Source organism: Ctenocephalides felis, unplaced genomic scaffold, assembly GCF_003426905.1.
Source record: "Ctenocephalides felis isolate EL2017-DRISC unplaced genomic scaffold, ASM342690v1 CF-g0.4_SCAFFOLD_03571, whole genome shotgun sequence".
NCBI lineage: Eukaryota > Metazoa > Arthropoda > Insecta > Siphonaptera > Pulicidae > Ctenocephalides > Ctenocephalides felis.
In genome coordinates, this window is record NW_020539725.1 from 49,154,200 (window position 1) to 49,172,292 (window position 18,093).

An 18,093-nucleotide genomic window follows, 5' to 3' on the forward strand; every position below is an offset into this window, starting at 1 on the left:
ATTTCTCACCTTTTGGACATTCTCTGGATTGGCACGAATTTTTCAAGACTAAGACTGGCCAAATCGATTCAGCCGTTTTCGAGTTTTATTCGGACATTTGAAAGAGAGCTCCATTTTTATATATAAGATATATATATATATATATATATATATATATATATATATATAAATCTATTTATTATTATTAGTTATTGCGTTTTTGTATGCATTTGCACTGAAGAAGAGTCGATCAAAACTTATAAGTTTGTAAGTTTTATCAAAAATAAAATCAAATTTAACTATAGAAAGTTTTATTAAGAGATGTATGTGTTTATTAAGATTTGATCACCTGAACTAATAAACCGTTTTACTTATCGGCACAGACAATATTTTAACGCATTCCTGAACATTCGAGTTTTGTTTGCGGCAACAGATATACCCTGAAATTCTAATGCAATCGATCAAGAACACAAATGCACATTCAAAAAAAATCAGAGATTAAATTTAATTTAAAAATGTTTCATTTCTGCGAATACCAAACAAGCTAAAAAAAAAATTTACAAATTTACTTTATATGCGCGGTGAGGAATCTGAGAACTTAACCACTAAGAAACATTTAAGCCGATTCATAAGACTATTCATAATTAATTAAAAATGAAACTTATCGAATTGCCGAAATAAAATATCAGATGAGAAAGAAAAAACGGTTTAATTCATGTTTACCGAAAACTAATCTACGGGATTCCATATTGAGATATTCGAAAATGGAATTTGTCGCCAATTGTGGAAGTACAAATCTTAGTTTATGAAAGAAAGTGTTTACTTTATAATATAGAGAAATCATAAACTTCCGATGAAAATCAATAATTTCTAGTATAACATGAGAGACTACGACCCACAATTTTACATCTAGTGGACTAGTGTTTATGTGAAATAATTCATCATTAAACATTTTTTCTAACAAGGAGGATATCAGGTTTGCTCTCATAAGATATTGATGACCCTTCAATCAATATAGTGTGATAGAGTTGATCTAAATAAATCCCTAAAATGTTATAGGCTTATGAGAAGTGGTTTAATTATAAAAAATAATTAAACTTTAAAAAAATAGGCTGCGTATCGTATTTACACCTACAGTGCGTTTTCCTTATTAGACCTTCGCGACTTAAGAGCGAAATACTTAAACGTTTAACTACTCAACGAAAAATATTCACATCGAAACAAAACAGCTCTTATTCTTTTTTAGAAAGTATGTATGTAGCGTTGTATTAAAGTCGGCCTTCTTAAAACACAATGGAAACACCGATAGAAACGGAAATGGAAGTTGGACTATTAATTTGCAATCTTTACATTACATTTGCATACACGCGTTTCGTGACCGATGGAAATCAATGAATAAACGAATAGAATTATATGGAATTAAATTTGAAAATTATGGGTCAATATTTTTTTTTATTAATACACCATTAAAAAAATGTTGACAAATTAATATTCTCGAAATTGACAATCGTATTTGAATTACATATATTGTAGTCAATCAGTATTTTTCTTGGATTTTAAAAAAATCAGCTACTGGAATAATATAGCATAATTAAATATAATTTAACTCTTTTCACTCCGGAATTTCCGGCTGCATCCGAGTCGAAAGGATTAAAATATATTGCTAGTTAGGAACTTTAATAAATTTTCAGGATTCCAATAAAATTTGATTATTTTTATTGGGCCAAGGTATTTATTTATTATAAATTTTTAATCTTTGACACGAATAATTTAAATCATTAGTCCTAAATCCAAAAACAAATTCAATTTTATTCTATAGACTGAAGTTGATGATCTGGTATTATAGTTATAAGTTAAAGATATTTCCAATTATATGAGAAATGAATACGTATTATATTTTACATATACAAAATTCAAATTTTGATGCAAAGAAATTTTCTTAAATTAAATTTGCAATCTATAAAAATGTTTAACGGAAGACGAAATCTATCAAACATGGAAGAAAAATAATACCTTTAACACAACTCAAGAAATTATTGTAATAACATCAAAAATGTTTAAGCAAACGAAAAAAATAATACCGTTAACTCAACGTGGCTAAGAAATTTTTTTTTTTTTTGATTAATATATAAAAATAGTAAAAATTGATTATAATATATTTAAGTAAAAATTTATCTAATAAATTTCAAAATTCAAAATTGTAGCTATTAATTACAAAGAAATTTCCGTGCACATTTACATATATATAGGTACATCTCCCATTTTTTGTGCTGAATTGATCAAAGGTCTTCAAGGCAAAAAAACGTTTCGAAATAATGCCGATAAAATTGATGAATCGAATTTTCTGGCCGAAACTTATCCTTCCGGCGGAAGCAATGCAAAAGAAACAAAGCAGCTTTTTAAAACAGATCAATACCTATTACATAAAAATATCATTTTTAAATGTTGAAAATTGTAAGTAATTATTTGATAAAAAAAAACTACACATTGAAGAAAAATAATAAGTAATTGAGCATGAGTAATTCTATTATAGAATTCGTAGTCTCAATTTTTTTTTAATAATATAATTCAGTCATTTAAGCATAAATTAGGTAAGAATCTCGTAATTGGATATACCCAGCTGTAGGTCTGTAAATACTTGTATATTATAAAATTAAAATGTTTATTAAAATAATTATACTACCATATCTAGATATCTATTGAGACAACTTTTAAATGTCAATATACAAGTATTTACAGACTTACAGCTGGGTATCTCGAATTCCGAAGTAAACTTACTATAATGACTCGACTAATATTAGATTAAATGATTATGCATTATTAGATCCGAAACGTATTTTACAGATGATATGAAAATATAGAGGAATTATACCGATAAAACATATATCAAGTCGAATTAATTAAAGAAAAGGTATACGAACTAGCATGCAAAAACAGCAAAGTTTATAATTATCTTTTAATTGCATAAAATAATAGAAAACATCGACTTTTCCTCCAACTATAGTTGAATTTATTGACTATATAGTCAATATATCAATATTGACTCCGCGGCATCATGTTAGTTTTGTACGTACGAAATAATCTCATATTGTGCTCGAAGCGTTGCGTCGTGATATTTATTTAACTGACTGTACCGTCGCTTCCGGCGTGCTCGACTTCCGGCAGTCGATTTCGCGCAAAACGGAAACCGGAACCGGCAGCAGTCCACCCATCCCCCCAACGGGTGGGATGATACCCCTCCCTCTGACAGGGTGTCTTACCCTTCAACAAATTCGCCATAAAATGAAACGGAAGGATCTTAAAGAGAACGCTGGGAAGATAGAAAAATCACAACATGCGGGAAAATATTTTTGTGCTATCGGTGTATTGTATCTACATCGAGATTTTATGATGTATTTAAATATATTTAATAATTAAGACATTGTGTTAATAATTTTTTTACGAAACTAGTGAGGTGTATGGCATCGTGCCTCAAGGCAAATTGCTGGAACATCCTGTACCGTAACGAAATATTGAATGTTTTTAAATAGATTATTATAAATATTGTAACATTGTCTAATATTTATAAGAATTATATAAACTGAATTGCAATTATTTTGTTAAAACAAGCAGAAAGTTCTTTGAATCATTTCGGACGCTTAGTTCTCTCAAAAACTGCCATTTTTTGCACATTTAGATCTATATCTCCGAAATGACTAGGCCTGCTTTTGTCAAAAACTAATAACCATCTCTCCCAATCATTACTAATTGAATGTTTTTTAGATCATTCAAATCGGATGCTCCGTTCTTTAAAAAACACTATTTCTATTTTCTGCACTCTTTGCTCTTTATCTCCGTAACTGCTGGACCTATCTTTGCCAAAAACTAATCAGCACATTTTGCTATCAATAGTAATCGAATGTTTTTTTAACCATTCAAATCGGTTAATCCGTGCGCCCAAAAACGTGAATGAAAAATTGTATCCATACATACACACACACACATCCATTTTTTCTGAGGTATGCCAAAATGTTCAGAAACCTTCAAAACGTCGACAAATGTAAAAATTTTCAATTTCGATTTTTCGGCCTATTACAATAACTTACCCTACGGGAAGTTAAAAAATAATCTACAACTTTAAAATTTGACTTTTTCTCCTAACATATTTCATTGTTTTGAGAATTAAAGTAAATAGAAGATTAAGGGGCGTCTATTAATCACGTGAGGTTTTTAGGACAAAATGAAAATTGACAAAATATCACAAAATATAACGTGGGGAAGTAGGGGTATAAGTAAGATATCACGTGTATTTATTTTTTACCTGAATTTAAAAAAAATCCAAATATTTTCAAAAAAAATTCAAAAATTTGACCATTTTTCCCGTAACTAAAAATATACGTTAGTTTTGGTGAGGGAGGGAGGCAAATTTGAATATCACTACGTATCACCAAGGGGGAGGGTGGGTCAAAATATCCTTTAGAAGTAGATCACGTGATTAATGAACGCCCCCTTGCAAATGCTCTATAAATTTTTAAAATACAACTAAACAGGTGTGTGTATATGTGGAAAGAGCTATTCGAAGTTCTGAAGGGTTTATTAATTACGTGAGGCTTGAAAGAGCTTGACAAAAAATTACAAAATGCCACAAAAAGGAGAAAGCAGTATCATGTGAATTTATTTTTTTAATTGAAAACCTAAGAACCTAAAAAAGTCAATTTGCCCAAAAATTAAAAAAACTAAAAAAACATCTGATCTTGAATGGGATTGGGATAGGTAATTTTACTTTTATTTTTGAAATGTACCATCTATCACCAATAAGGAGTGGGGTCCAAAAATATTCTATAATCGAGTACGTGATAAATGGACACCCCACGGAATGTACAGTACCTGAAAATAACCAAACAATTTTTTGAATGTGGTGATAATGGGTTTTCGGAAAAAGTCAATATCCAACAAATGCAATGACCACAAGATGATCAGTCTGACTGCGCAAACCGGAATGTTTCTGACCAAAATCTTCATTCAAGTAAATACTAATTCAAATTTAGAGATAATTTTTGAAAATTTTGCTAGAAAGGTACCTTAATATTTCGAACTGCATCAGTTTCATAAGTTGGAAGAAAGCTTTCTTACAGAATCAACCGCAATATTTTAATAGGAATGTTCAAAACGATTAAATTAAAGATCCATTAGAGAGATCGTAGGCTGATTCGATATCTGGCCGCAAGATGAAGGCTTGAGTGATGATCCAAGGCGAAACGACCAACGTGGAAATTGGGAGACGAGTTCTACAAGTATGCTGTATAAATCTAAAATCTAGATGTTTGCAGATTGTCTCGTGATATTATCGAAAACCGAAACCGAATTACAAAATATGATGAACAGAATCGTCGAAGTGGAAAGAAGATGCGGAATCGATAAATCGAAAGTGATGAGGGTTTCGAAAGAAGATGAGCTTCAGAAAATTTCGGTAGAATTTTGGAAATTGGGTGATGTTGGATATAACTTCAAGTACTTGGAAATGATTTTGCTCAACAGATTATTTATACATAATAGTTCTATATCAGTTTATTCAAATTTATTATGTACAGTTTGTTTTATATAATATAACATTGCCAAAAGACTATCGCACCGATGTAAACTTTTGCAACAGCACAGCATTAAATTTATCGCATTGGCAATTTAAATTTCGTTTTTGGCGCCGACATAACGTCCGCCTTGATAGCACAGTGGTCCCGGAACTGAGTGCGGGCCGGATGGGGCGGATGTTCGATGCCCGGAGGCTCCGGGTTTCCATTTCCGTTTTATGGCGCACTATACCGCGTGGTATGGGTTGTTGTTTGCCGATATATATATATATATATATATATATATATATATATATATTTATATGATTAATTTTTCAAAGGGCGTAACATCAAGTAAAAAATAAAGTAAGGATTTTTAAAATATCTTTATTTTTCCATACGTTTTGAGGTAAAATTCTACGTCATCATCAGTGGTTTTGAAATTCTTAAATTAACGCTTAGTCATATTAACAACACATAACTTGTGAATAATTAATAATTGGTAACAAACACTAAATGTCAGTGATTACTTTAAAAAAAAAAGAAATATTTTTAGAGATTAAATAAACGAGATCATCCGAGGCAAGTTTAATTTCTCTAGAATTTCTTAATGTTACGCCCTTCAAAAAATTAATCATACATTTCAACATCAAATTTAAACATCTTCAACACACACATGTATATATATATATATATATATATATATATAATATTTAGACATACACACAATATACATACACAATATATAGTTATATTAATTAATGTGTATTTCTTATAAGATTTCTTAGAAACCTGCTTTATTTTATTTTTTATGATTTATTATTATTGTTGTATATTTCAGTTAATTATTGAGTATATGTAATTTTAATTTTTGTTGTATTTACAATTACAGGCTGAAAATTTATATGCACGATTATTAAAGGAATAACATTCCATATTCGAAAAGTGATACATTGGAAATAATGTTCAAAAATTTTATTTGGGTAAGTTTAATTTTCACAATATTGCATGTTTATGTTATGATTATGAATTTTTTTTGTTGTGTTAATACTTTTATTTATATACCATACGATCTATTATTATTAATTTTATTACCATTTATTAAAATTGATAATATCGGGATTTAATAAATATGGTTTTGGACGGAAATGCCAAGAGTTTGGCTTGTATTTTAGATAAATTTAACAAAAATAATTTAATATAGTACTATATAAAAATAGTAGTAATAGTATTAAACATAAGCGATCGAATTCAGTCACCAAACTATCTTTTGTACGGAATTCATATTCATCTGTAAAGCTGATCAACATTATTTTATCTAGTTCGCCATTAGTGCTATTAATTATATAAAAACTTGATAAATGCAAATTATTCAAGTATTTTGATTTGCTTTTAATTATTTATGAAATATGTAATTACTCTTGGCACTTTTAATTTCTAATGACGCAAATAAATCATTGAATATCAACAATTGTTCATAGATGCTCTTATGCAACGTGGCAAAAGTTATTGTATTTTTGAATTATTTATAATCTTCAGACAAATATAGTAAAACATTTAAATGAATAGCGATATAATTCTTAATAATTGAGTCCTTAGAAGGTTTTTTATCGAAATTATCATTTTTCGGTTTATAATCTATCTATTTAGCATCCAACTCACTCATATCCATTCAAAAAAAGGTTTTGTCGGTTATAAATCGGTTGGCTGTTTATTTTTTAGAGTGTATCTCTTCCGATATCTGTAAGTAATAGAAATTCGATAAAGTTAGAAAGTCTTTTGTCTTTCTTATTGATTAATTTTACTATTATTATTCTAATTTATAAGATAGAAAATTGTTTGAGAATCTCAACGCATGTCGCGGAAGTTAACAAGATTTTATGCCCGAGGTCAGAAATAAGGAGCGGAGAAAAAACATGATCTATCTCGGTATGAAACTTGCATTAATGATATATTCATTCTTTGTCTTCAGTTGCTTATGTTGCAATTAATTATCATTATATGAATTTTTCGAATGAATATAAAAACCAAGTTCCAAGTTTCTAAATTGGCTTTTCAAATTGTTTTTGGCCTAAATTGTGATCCTAATTGTCCTTAACAAATTTCTTTTGAGCGATAGATGCATCCTATTAGAAACATTTATTCAAGATATATCTTGTACACAATATTGTTCTTAATCGTTATAAAACGTTATTAGAACAAACTAGTCCCTGGTTCCTGGTTCGATCCCAACCAAGTTCGATATCAGGCAGGTTTGATGTTAAGGGGGGAGCCTACTTTACAGGCATCAAAAAGTGTCTTTTTTGGGGAATTTTTAGACAAGGCAATAAAAATTCAATTGAAACGAAACTTTCAAGTTTTATTGTTATATATTTCAACATTCCTCTCAAACTTTTTCATTAAAATATTTGTCGTAATATGCCGGGTACAAGCATTTTGCCGATGCACCACGAGCGTGCAGATGCCATTTGACGGGAAAGATGCAGATCTCAATTTCTATCCGAAACAAAAAAAAATCAAAACAAATATATATTTTCAATAGTATAACTATAGATTCTAGTTGAACACTTGACCTAAAAAATCCAGAAAGAAATGAAAAAATTCACCAATCCATCAAATAGTCATATAATAGTCAAAACAATTATTGAATATCCTAGTATTTTTTTTTAATAATTGTTATTTCAAAGCTAATAGTTATAAAACTAGAACTATATTTTCAAGCTATTGCTACAGAACTGCAAAAATATTTTCCGGAAGTAATTTTGTGAAATTTACCAATTAAGTTTATTCTAAGAACCTATATGGTATTATTGATTAATATGTCTAATACTTGAATATAAAATATTCTTAGATCTTAGTTTGGTATTCCGAAGATTAAATGTTGTGGTATAGGTATAAATTGGAGCCGTCTCTGTTCCTGATAATTATATGATACTGCTAGTTTTGCCTTATCTTTGAAGTACGTATGTCCAATGTAATTGAGTTAACACTGGAAAATTTATATAAAAATTCCTTAAGAACTATTACTTATAGATTAGAATCAGGCGTTGCTATATGACTGCAACAGGTTTTCGCCTGGTTCGCGCGATTTGCTCCGCGAACAGATTGGACGCGAAGCTTTATGAGAAATCTCGATATAAATAGTAATAGCACTAGTGGTCATATTACAAACACAAATTAATTTTTAGCTATATTGTATATTCAAGGAGCACACCTAGTGTGAAATTTTCAAAAAATAGAATTTTGAGTTTTTCCATATTTGGATAGGCTCGCTGGACCTTCAAAAATAACATACTAAAATTTTAAATCGATGTCTTAAATAGTTTTTGAGTTACAGCCATTTAAAAGAGTATATATAGTATATAGTATAACGATTATTTTATCTTTAAGCGCGTTTTTGTTCGAAACAGCATTTCTCGAATTTGCTGGAATTTTTTTTTTGCATCTCCTCTATATAGTTTTCCATACGGTGTTCCTCTAGTTTTCTGATCTAATCAAAAATCAAATTTTGGCAGGCTAAAAACGACCAAAATTATGGCAAAAAATTAACTTTTTTTTCAACATGTGGCCATTTTGTCAATATTTTATTTTTTTGTTTATCCGAGGGTCATCGTACAGACAATATGTTCTAGTTCAACGAGTCATTTCAAAAATATGTAATATTTTATTTCAAAAATTTTACTGTCTATTCTCAAAACATGTATAAATATACCCTCAAAATTTTGAATCGATGGAGTCACTAGTTTTTTCTTTTTAGATAAGCGTCCACTAAAACCAACACCAGATCTTTGATTATTCTTGCATAATATATTTTGATATGCGGATGACTAACGCAAAAAAGATATATGTGCAATTTACATAAACTTACACATGATTATATTATAAGACCTTGTACATACTTATTTGTACAAACCGGAAATATATGCAAAGTTGTCCACATATCTAGATCCATAAGCATTTAGTCGTATTCGTATTGACTTGGTGCTGACATGTTATTCCATAGGATGATTAAAATAAATATAAAAATCTCAATGCATTGCATTATTGAAAAACTTCTTAGGCTTTTCCGTGACCTAGTGGTTATAGATATGGACTTTCATTCAGAGATTTAAAGTTTGGTACCACCCTCGGAATGCATGATGCTAAGCAGTAGTGTCATCGGTTTCCATTTGAAAATATAGATAGCAATATGCTTCCAAATGAAAATATATTTTTTTATTCAGATTTTTATATCTATTGATCAATAAAAAATTAAACGACATTAAAAAAATTGTAGTAATAAATTCATCAAATAGAGTTAGGCCAACTATTAGGTTGTCTTCTGGAAAGGCGACATAGTTAAAACAATTATTCCTCACAACAGCTTATAGTATCTTAAGCATCCTTAAGATTAATCTTAATTTTAATAAATTTAATTTAATTATCTTTAGGTTTGATCACATAAGAACCCAAAAATACTTGTAATACACATTCATGAAATTTTGTTTCAAAAATACTGCTCAACTTCCTATCTCATAACGGGCAAAGGACATTTTTAAATAATTTTTTAAACTTCTGATCTTTTCTTCTGATCTAATCTTTTTCTATCAAAAGAATTATTGCTTGTGGAATTGTTTTGGAATTAAATAGCAAACTATAAATTATTAGTAATCACAAGTATGCTAAACCACGTTCAGAAAATAATATTTAGCATTTAGCTGAATAATTTGCTCGAACTAAACCACCTGTTTATAAAAAATGCAATTTATAGAATTTTTATGTTTTTTGGCAATTAATTTTTAACTACCTTTAACTTTATTATTAGGTGAAAGCATAGCTGGGCACCGTTAATCAAATAGTTAACTTCGTTAATCGTTAATCCGCTACAAAAAAAGTTAACTTCGTTAAACGTTAAAGCGTTACATTTCGGAAGAATTAACGCAAGTTAACGTTAATCGTTAATCCGTTAATATGTGTAAAATTACATTTTTATATCGTTGCGTTAGTGAACTTAAAAAACTTATTAGTTTAGGTTCTGGAAGATAACAGGTTATGAATAAAACAAAATACTTGTATAATTCAAATGTGTAATTTACCCCTCGCGCGTTTTATGCACACTTCCGTGTGTATAAGGAAAATGGCACAATTATCACATACCGTGATAACGCTATTGGTCAACTTTCCGTTTTTATGATTGCATATTGTTTTTACAAGAATTTTTCTCTAAATAAAGGGAAACAGTTTTTTTTAACTTCCCGTAGGGCAAGTTATAGTAATCGCAAAAAAATCGAAAATGAAAATTTTTGCATTTCTCGACGTTTCAAAGGTTTCTGAATATTTTGGCATACCTTAGAAAAAATGGATGTATGTGTGTGTGTATGTATGTGTATTCGGATACAAATTTTCGTCGACGATTTCGGGAACACGGATCAACCGATTTGAATAATTCAAAAAACATTCGATTCGTATTGATAAGAAGACGTGCTGATTAGTTTTTGGCAAAGGCAGGTCTAGCCGTTCCGAAAATATGGGGCAAAATTGAGCCAAAAACGGTAACTCAGTTTTTAAGAGAACAGAGCGTCCGATTTTAATAATTCAAAAAACATTTTACTTGTATTGACAATTATAAAGATCTGATCAATTTTTCATGAAGGCAGGTCTAGCGGTTTCGGAGATCTAATGAAAAAAGTAAAAAAAAATGCCATTTGGCGGTCAAAATGATCATTAGACATAAGCACATCAAATTATCAGATACTTTATAGAGATTTTAACAATAAGTATAAATTTTATTTACATTCCTATGGGTTCCGTACCAATGTTTATCCTTTAGACAGCGACGCGGCGCCTACGCGCTTTATATTTTGTCTCTATGCAGTCCTAAAGCAGTAAAATTGCTTTGAAAAAAAGTTCAGATCTTCCAAAATATGTCAAAATAAAGAAAACATTTTTTTTTTCAGAAAAAAATTAATTTTTTGTCCAATAGTTTATAGTTTCTCAAAAATCTTATTTTTTCGAAGTAATTTTTTTTCAAAAATGTTAATCGTTTTTAAAAAAATAATAATTTTAGGTACGGAAAGTACCAGCAATTTACCTTAAGAAACGATGCCTTAATTGCCTTAAGACAGAATTCCATTTATAGCTAGTTTTTGCGAAAAATAGGAAACGCGCGACGGGTTAAGCGTCGGGCATAAGGTGCATATTCCCCTTCATGAACATTAACATGTTGAAGTTCTCGTCTGAAAGCGAGGCTCGTTTTGGTGTCAAAATGTCTTTACCCGTGGAAAACAAACGTTCAACTTCTACTTCAGCAGCGCTTGAGGGTATAGCAGTATTGTATTTAATAAATAGATTTATGAATATCTGTTCCCCGAGGAATGCAGCATCGTTGAACGAGTCTTTTGATTTCATATCCAGCCACATTTTAACGAGAATTTGCGCTTTATTCTTTAAAGATTTGGTTTTTCTATAGACTGAGTGACAGAATTGAAAAAGTCTTCCTTCTCGTCATCATTGTTGTTACTCGCATTGCTCCCTCCGCCACTTAAACTATCTCTGTCCTTCGAATTTTTTGCTGCTTCTTGCCATAAGGCATCTTCTACCTTTTTTCCGTGCATTTTCTTACTGCATTCCTCTCTACTGCTGTCATACGTTTCCAGCCACATTAACCGAAACTTTGGGTGAAATGCCGCGGCAAGTTGGCACTGTTCATCATTCAGGAGTAGTCCAAATCTTTTCTCTATGCCGTTTAATAAGGCATTGGCTAAAGCTGTGCCGTGCGGTAAATAGTAGGCATTGGATTAACGATTAACGGACTTCTCGCATTTTAACGGAAGTTAACGTGTCCGTTAACATTTTTAAAAGTTAACTTAAAAGTTAATCCGTTAATCAAAATGTTAACTTCGTTAATTAACGATTAACGGATTAACGAGTTAATGCCCAGCTATGGGTGAAAGTTATTTCAGAGGTTTACAGCCTGTGGATGTTTTCTTATTTCCAACATTTGAAAATTTAACCAAATTATCCTAAGTAAAATTTTTATCAAATTAGTCATTTCCTCAATGCGTCATTTATAAATATATATACAATATAAAATTGGCATTATGTATATTATATGTTTACATATTTCTTTATCAGATATATGGACGTCGGCAAATGCGCAAAGAAAATAAATATGTGCGTTAGTTGTGTGTAAAAATATACGATTATGTTAATTACTACTTTATATAGATACTACTTTTTAGCTTTGCGTTCCATGTAATTTCCGTTTTACGTTTATAGCATCATCAGTAATACATTATTGGTTTATGTTACAATACAAGACAGATTCCACACCGCTTTTTATATAAAGAAAATAATTAAAAACGCATTATTTTTTTTGACGGTAGATACCATAGTCTTATAGATCATACTAAAATATTACGGCCCTACGATAACTCGTTTAACATTAAAAATTCGTCAAAGTTTGCAAAAATTGGTATCATTTTTTTGGCATTTGTCAAAATTAGGCCTTTGATCGACGTTTTCTCAAAAACGCTTGAACCGATTTCAGAAATTTAAAAGCCATTTGATGTATCTCAATGAGGACCATCGTTTGTGCGACGATCTGCTGAGTCGTTTCTTTGAAATATAAAAACGTGGTAAACTTTTTGTCCACATTTAAGTTCATGCTACCGAATCGACTTTAAAAAATCAAAAACCGTTCGAAAGATATTAGTTGGGAATGATACTGATCAGTTTTAGGTAAAAATCTACCGAGCCGTTTGCTTGTAATTAACTGTTAGCAAAAAAAAAATGAATCGATTTTTATGGAACTTACTGAAATATTACGGCCTTACGACAAGCAGTTTAATTTTGAAAATTCATCAAAGTTTGAGAAAATGAGTAGTTTTTTTGACGTTTATTAAAATTAAAATTAGACTATTTACTTGGTATAACGATAGAGTACTTGGTCTTAATGAACATACTAAACCACTAAAATCCCACTGAAGCTGGTTCAATTATAAAAAGCATTCATTTTTAAAAATTTGCTTTTAAAAAGTACTTCGTAATAACGTGTTTGTTCGTTTTAAACATGTGTAATGAATCCACTCGGAATACTTTTAACTACTCATAAATTAATTTATTTTTAATTGATTAAGTCGATAATTTACACATATCGAGAGGTTCATGTAACTTGCCTCAAGGCAAAATACCAATAAACCAATACCAAATAGTTTATATGTATATTTACGAATATATACTTACAACCTGTATACATCACATTTATATGAAGTGTTCGAAATGATTCATTTCCGATTTCTTGGTTTGTGTTTTTGTTAAGAGAGTCGAACTATGTGTGTCATTTCCGTTTTAATACATCCGAGAAATATTTCTATGATTAATATTTATGATGCAGACAGAGATCGTGGCATACGTGATTCAAATCTGCGCAAAAGAATAATGATAATTATATTGCTGACGATTGCTTTAACACTTAAGTTTTGGTAAAGTAATTTTGGAGTTTCGTAAGAGGTATTATGGTTCTATATTAATATGGCATATATATTAATATATATCAGAGTCAAATTAAAATGCGCTGGTTAGGTAAATATCATTATCTCGCAGAGCCTTCGGAACATATTGATAACAAGTCTGGAAGCGGATGTGTAAATGCAATTACGACAGATATGATAATTGTTGATTGGTTCAGAGTACAAAACGTGCCGCCGCTTTTTCAATTATATCTAAGTAAACATTCACTATTTTTTTCGGTTTATTTAACTTAATTTCAAGCCAATATGTCTCCCATGGCGCTGACTTTTTATAGGTCGCGAGTTCAAACCCGCGCTCTGGAAGACTTGATATCGTGCAGTAGCGATGTCCATTTTCACTTTCACTAGATCAAAAATATATTTTCCATTGAAAATAGCCCATTTCGGGCATTGTGGTGTGAAATGGCAATGAAAAATCTCTCACACTATTCTCCCTGAATTGAGTTGGAGTTTAACTCAACTCATGGACCTGCCCTAGGGCAGTACTACTCATTATTATTACGCATATACGTATATTATTTTTTTGTAACCATCGACAAATGTTATAAATATGAATGTAGAAACCATTATAATAAATTGTACATATCTAGTAATATTAACTTATGATAATATACCGTAAGAAAATTGCATCAACAAATTAGATTTTCTTTTAATTGGCTGCCTACCTACCTTTCTGGGCGTCTGGATGTCTGTCTTTCTACCACTGTCGTATCTTTTCATATTATTATAAAATGGTCAATCAAGCTGGTGTAAACATTTTATATATGGAGGGTGTCCCAAATCTCAACGGCAACGATAGTATTGACTGTAACTGTTCTGAAAATGTTATCTCATATTTGGAAATTATGAACCTTTAAGAGCAACCCTAGAGCTTTGGTGAAATTATGACTATTGTTTCGTTATTGTCGTTAATTTTCATTACTTTTGTTCATTTAAACTTTGGAACCGTAACCGTGATCACTGATTTATACCAATGACGATTAAACTCGACAATACATAGAATGATGAATTATTTGAATATCGGTCAATATCGGTCAATATTGGCCAATATCGGCCAATATCGGTCAATATCGGCCAATATTGGTCGATATTGGACAATATCGGTCAATATCGGTCAATATTGGTCAATATTGGACAATATCGGTCAATATTGGTCAATATTGGACAATATCGGTCAATATTGGTCAATATCGGTTAATATTTGTTCATTTAAACTTTGGAACCGTAACCGTGAATAACATTTACAGTATAGAATAATTAACATTAACAGTAAAAAATAATAACACAATTGCCTCAAGTAAAAAAAAACAACTGAAAATGACATTATTTTTACTAGTGAATTTTACTCACAATCACAATCAGTTCAAATGTTTGTTATACCCTCAACTTGCTTCAAATTTTTCAATAATAAAATTGTCAAGTATTTTACAATTTTAGAATCCTGATTAAATGCGCCAATTAATTATGAAGCTTGGCAATACTTTTTAGTACATTTTTTTAAAGAAATGCCTTTTAATATACACCGATTTCAAAAAATTTAAATTTATTCTATTATAGTTCCACGTTTCAAAGTTCCAATGCATCACCGTGCATTCTTTACTGCATCTATATTACAAAGAAAATTTCTTGATGATGAATCATATAAAAAGTCCATGTCGTGTATATATAATAAAATAAAACAAAACGAAAGCAATCCAAGATTTTTGTTCTCCGCTACTACGTGTAGCATAATATAGTAATATAGGCATAGATTTGGTAACTATTTTGATAGGCCATAAAATTTGACTAATGTGTTATATAAAATAGAACTAAATTATACTAGTATAATATTAGTATTTTGATATATGTTCATCTTTGTATTTGTAAAAGTCGATAGTAAATAACTGTTTTAGGAACACTTATTTATTATGAAAATATATTAAATTAAAAGAAAGAAGAAAAAGGTAACATAGTGTTGCCATAACAACGCTCTGTTACTGCCTATTTTGCTCGAGAATTGGCCTATAAGCTGCGGCCATGATAAAATATTGAAGGGTTTATTTCATAAAATTGAAACTTTTATTGCTAATATTCACTTTTTTGGTTAATACAATTATACATATTAATATAAAAACACAATAAATTCAATTAAATGTTATACAGACCAGAGATTTCAAATTAAAATTCTTGGTTAACACCTAAAAACGTTATCACATAAAATCATATCAAAATATTCTGAACAGCTTGAAACTCATGAATATGATTTGTTTTACTTAAAATATGCAAACTAGACAATGATCACTGATTTATACCAATGACGATTAAACTCGACAATACACAAAATTTTGCCACTTTTCCATGAGTATTCTCGTCAATCACAGGTACATAGTTGGTTTTAAATTATTGATATTTTGAATACTGTGAATTTAAGTAAATTAGAATAATAGAGTAAATTAAAATAACAAGGTGAGAGAAAACTTATATAGTTCAATATCACATGTTGGTACTATTGTTCAATAAATTCAAAGCATTATCTTCACTAAAATCAAAAATAATTTGGTAAATTGTGGTAAAAATGACCATGTTAAAAGCAAATATTTTTATGCAGAATTTTCACTCGTCCGTGAAGATTTTTGTAAAATTGGGCTTAGAATGTTTTATTATAAAGTATATAAGGTGATGATCTGCTCGAAATTATTGTTTGAATAAAACCATTGACCAACTTTGCGTCTATTTCGTTATATGGCGAGGTTAAACAAAGTCAAATGATTCTAAGTAGCGTCGACTGTTGTGTCGTCATTGGCTAAGGATTCATATCCGGTCTTGTAAGACGACGACATTCCTTTTCGTAATGTGAATTCACGTTAACCACTACTTTTAACCGTGCTTGCATTTGGTGCACTGAAATTTATTATATGTGCAACATTCTGGCCAGTGCTGGATTAACCCATGGGCCTTGAGGCCAGAGCCTTGGGCGACACAATTTGGGGGCGGCATTTTTTTCAGAATGTCAAAATTTTTAACCAGAGAAAATGACAAGATAATTCATTTTACGGATTGATTCTGATCTGGTTTTATAAATTTACAGATCATTTTCTATAAAATAGAGTAATTCATTTTCCAGTCGAACTTATTATTCTTGGAAGTCATATTGATAATTGTATTCAAGTAAAAATAAAAATTATCAAATTTAATGAGCTTTTTTGGAGAAATATTGAAGCTCTGTTTATTTTTTGTAACTTTGTCAATGCGAAAAACCATGACGAATTAACATATTATATTAATTGTTACTAATTGTTATTGAATTACATAATATATTAATTGTTAAATTTAATAAGCTTTTTTCGAGAAATATTGAAGCTCTGTTTATTTTTTGTAACTTTGTCAAGGCGAAAAACCATGGCGAATTAACATAATATATTAATTGCTATCATTTAAAATTCATTTCTTTGTTCTTATATAAAAATATTTTTTCCCTTAAAATAAATGGTATAGAATCGTATAGAACTGAGTCCTAAACTAAAATATCTGACAATTTGGTATGCTTATGTCCAACGATTATTTTTGATAATCAATTAACTTTTTTTTTAACTTCACGAAGACTAAATCATAGTAATCGGAAAAAATGTAAATGAATTTTTTATAAATAGAAAGAAGTTTTGTGGTGATAAATAGAAGAAGTGATGCATGTGCACGTTTTTGAAAGTACAGATCATCCGATTGGAATGATTCAGAAAATATTTTGATTGTGTTGATGGTATGAAGATATGTTCGACATTTTTTTTAAATTAAGTGGTTTGTCGTATTGTCATCGAAAACAGTTACTATCGGTCAATATCGGCCAATATTGGTCTATATCGGTCAATATCGGCCAATGTTGGTCAATATTGGTCAATATTGGTCAATATCGGCTAATATCATCAATATAAGTCAATATTGGTCAATATTGGTTAATATCGGTCAATGTCGGCCAATATTGGCAATATTGGCAATATTGGTCAATATCGGTCAATATCGGTCAATATCGGTCAATATCGGTCAATATCGGTCAATATCGGTCAATATCGGTCAATATCGGT